Source organism: Phaethon lepturus, unplaced genomic scaffold, assembly GCF_000687285.1.
Source record: "Phaethon lepturus isolate BGI_N335 unplaced genomic scaffold, ASM68728v1 scaffold6136, whole genome shotgun sequence".
In the NCBI taxonomy this organism is placed as follows: domain Eukaryota; kingdom Metazoa; phylum Chordata; class Aves; order Phaethontiformes; family Phaethontidae; genus Phaethon; species Phaethon lepturus.
In genome coordinates this window covers 13,462-17,672 of record NW_010548237.1, presented here as the reverse complement: position 1 = coordinate 17,672, position 4,211 = coordinate 13,462, and positions in this window count along the sequence as shown.

Here is a 4,211-nt window from a genome sequence, read left to right as displayed (position 1 = left end):
CCAGCCTGCGCAGCGGTGCCGCTCCCTCTGCGGAGGCACGGCTGAGGCGGAGGCGCAGGAGCTTAATTTCTAGAGCACATCTATCCTCCCTTTGCGCAAAGCGGCCCGCGCTCCTTAATTATCTTCAACAGATACAGCAACTTCAGGGAGTGCACAGCTGCGCCTGGCCCTGAGCAATGAACTTTAACGCGAGCAGCTTAGGGATCGAAGGTCTTACTGGGCATTTACAAGGCAAAAGGAGTATACAGGCAACACGACAAGAATGACCAAGCATTCAAGAACCATTCCCTACCATTTTATGTGGTAGGATATGCTATTTCCTATGCTCCCGCAAGCCCAGAATATTACAAGGGGCAAAAAGGCGGCGTATTAAGCTAGGAGCAGGATGACAGCTATTTCCCCACGTGGATATATTTAGGGGCCTGGCTGAACAGGGTACCATGTGAAAACCCTCCCTGTATTTCCCCAGTGCAGCAGCTTAGCACGGCTATTTGCTCTCTGGTTTGTGGGCAGGAGCACAAGCAGAGCCAGCAGTGAAGCGCTGCTCAGCCCGGGCTGCCAGAGCTGAGCCCCTGCCCTCTCCCGTGCCAGAGAGGCAGCCATTTCACTTAGCACCAACTGCGCCATGGACATCACACCAGGCACTGTAAAGGGAGGCCTGATCACCCACCAAAGACAGCATGTCCTTCGTCCATGGGCAGATTCATGCATCTGGACAGTCCCCCTTCCCTGGCATGGCTTATTTGTTTGGAATAAACTCGCCCATAGGGGAGCAGCATTGGCTCTACTTTGGCATTTCTTCTCCAAGGTAGTATCACTGGTGGCAATGTTGTTCCTGATAAATGTTGGCTGTTGGCTACAACGAAAAGACCCCCAGACAGATAACCTTGATGCCACTCTTCCCAAAACAAGCAGAAAAGTCCGTGAGGCTCTTCAATTTTGCAACAACAAGCAGTGGTTTTAGTGGATACCACATGTTTGAAATGGTCATGGATAAAGCTTGGCTCCTGTTGCCAAACGTTGACTGAAAAAGAGGCCTACTGTGTCACTGCTTCAGCGAGACCCTTTCTCCTTTCCGGAGTCAGCATGTGTATAGTCATACACAGACAGATGTTAAAAAAAAAGGTAGATTTGGCAGGCAGACAAAACAATTTAAAATTTGTAGAGCAGATTTTAATGATATATGGAGATTTGCATTTATTAGAAACAGGAAAGATAGCAGGGATGAAATCAAGCAAGATTTAGGACAGGTCTGAGATTTAGGACAAATTATTTAATTCTAACCAACATATAAATAACTGCTTAATACCAAAGGATGTGCTTTGAAACTTAAATTAGCAGCAGCCTGAGAAGCGGAAACCTTCATGGATAAATATAGCATGGGTATATTGTATCCCTGAAACTGTTCTTAAAAATATCAAGGCAGTAAGGAATAGGGAGGCAGCCATTCACAATCTGACACAAATTCTCTCCCTCAGTACAAGTGTTTTGAAAGGGATTTGCACGGCAGGGATTCTGAACAGGTTTGCTGTCGCTCTGTGAAACACGCTGCAAGTAGAACAACATTTGCAGCAGACATATTATCTGACCTAGGTCACCTCCTGATTAAACATATATAGATTGGAAGATTAGCCGTTAAACCAGGTAGAAATACCAACCAAGCTACAGCTTACATGGAGAAACTATATCCAATTAGCTTTGCAAGTGAGCTAAAAGCAGGAATTAGGAGTAAGGTAGTTCCAGGACACTCCAGCCAGCACATCCGGTTGAGGATGCCTAAACACATGCTTCCTCCATCACCTGTGTGATTTATATTTCCACATTCTGTGCCACAGGGAGAGCGTTTCAAAGATTACTAAATCTTGACATCTCCATAATTGGGAAAGATGAAAAAGGAAGGAACTAATTAAAAAATTTGAGGCAGGTAACAAAAAAAATGCCTTGCCACATTATCTTAAAACCATTATAATTTATATTTATAATTATAATCATACATATATGCATCATCATGGCCCCGGGTCATTCAGGGAGCAGGCTAAATCTCACTCCAAGCTGGTGCCCCAGTTCCAAGCCAGTCCCCAGAAACTGGCCAGGGATCAGGACATAACTGAGCACTTACACATGACCCACGGGCACACCTTCAGCTAGCTCAACCTTGAAACCATGTCTGGCAGAAGGGAAACTCTTCATAGAGTCCTGGTGAAGGCAGGGGTATTCAGCAATATGACAAAGCTCACCCAGGGAGAAAGGGTAAGTTCTCCAGTGACTGAGAGAAAGGGACAGTGTAGCAACGAAGGCACCCATCTAAGCAGTTAACTGATCATCCATAATTATGAACCCGATGCACTCCATCTGTCAAAATGTCACTACGATCACTGCTATCTCCCAGCTAACCTCAGTGCTGCGTAGGCTGGTTTTATTCCTTCAGGGATTAAAATATTTCATGGTATCATATCCCTTAAACTAAGATATCCCACTCAAAACCAGAAGCTTTTCCAAACATTCATGTAGCTATGCTGTGACCTGCTGATGCCTTCACTGCTGTGTGCATTTACATCGCTCTGCTCCAGTAGCTCTGGCATAGGCGACACCATCAACCTTTCAAGCACTCTGCACTCTCATTTTTTCATATATATCACTTCTCTTTTGTTATCATAATAGTACAAGTTTCATAACTGGATTGACCCATGTGAATCACTTTATATGTTCACAATTTTTGATTACTTGCTTTCCCTTTTGGATGCATAAATGGTGGAGGGACTTTAAATAAAAAATGACTCAAGCTGTAGATGCCATATTGAGATGCCCAACAAGAATTCTAGAATGACCCAGGTTCGTATCCAAAACAAATTCCTCCAGAAAGGGAAAAGCTGTAGTCATTGTGCAGTGCTAAGTATCTAACCCATGTTTAACAAGGTGTTTCTAATCAACAAGAACATGAGGGTGACTGAGTAGAGAGCGTCTTGAGTAAATTCAGTAATAGTAGGCACCAGATATAAAACAGTGTGGACCCAAGTGGCGAGTCCAAAATCACTCAACTCCCAGTGACAGTTTGTCCTGGAGTTGCAGGTTGAATGAATCACAACTTCAGAAATTTGAATCTTTTGCTCTATTATTTTCAAAAGCCTCACTGAACTTGAAGGAGCACTTAAATTCTCTGTTTTACTCCGCAAGGCAAAATTCCACTATTACATTTTCTTCCAAGAGCAGAAGACTCCTGTGAAGAACTACTTATTTAATCTGTCATATCGCATTTTTCCCCACCATCTTCTTGTGATTTAACTCATTTCATCTAAGCAATCTCCCACCAGACTGTCCACCTGGTTAAATACTTTATAAAATGTTGACTTTGTAACTAATCCATGCTTTCATTTAAAGCATTCTTCACACTGCCAGTTCTTACTGGATGTCCACAAGTTGGAGGCAGCAGAGGCAATTCTTTGCAACACAATTTTATTTTGGAAAGTGAAGCCAAAATAATTACTTTTTCTGAACAATTTTTATTTCTTTTGCATGAGAAATTTGGAAAAAGTCCTACCTTTCATTCCCAAACAGGTATTTTTTTCCAAAATGACAATTTGACACAACAAAAATCCTATTCTTTGATCAGGCACTCAAATATTAGGCACAAAAACATTAACATTTCCCAAAACACTTCAGTGATACCACTATAAAGCTGTTATGATTCAGACCCTAGCTCTACACTCTGAAGTAAATACTGGGAAGCTTTGTTGGCATTTTTTTATTAGTAGTATTTTAAAGGTGTTTGGTTGGCAGCAAATAACTCTCTGGATTTCCAGTCTGCCCTTTCAAAAAGATTGCCTAAGTCATAGTTGTGATCCCTCTGCAAAAGTTTGAATTAAATGAAAAATGAATGAATGAGCCCTGAATCTGACTCTACTGCTATTCTGAAGAATGGTGCAGAATCTAGGAATAGGCCATGAGGCAGGGTTATCTTCACTAAATCAAAGAACTAGTGCTATTATTACAGTCTCCAAATATGCATTTATTTTCCAAAATATCAGTGCTGGCGCCTGCAGCTAACAGGGAAAGAATTGTTGCTGGGTCTTTCATTAATATCTTTAACATTGATGTAGCATGAACCGAAGAATAATGCAATCTTAAAAAATGGAGAATGATATAATAAAAACCAAAATTGTGGGGTGGAGTTTTATTTGCATTTAGTTTTAGATCCTATTCACTTCCTGTTA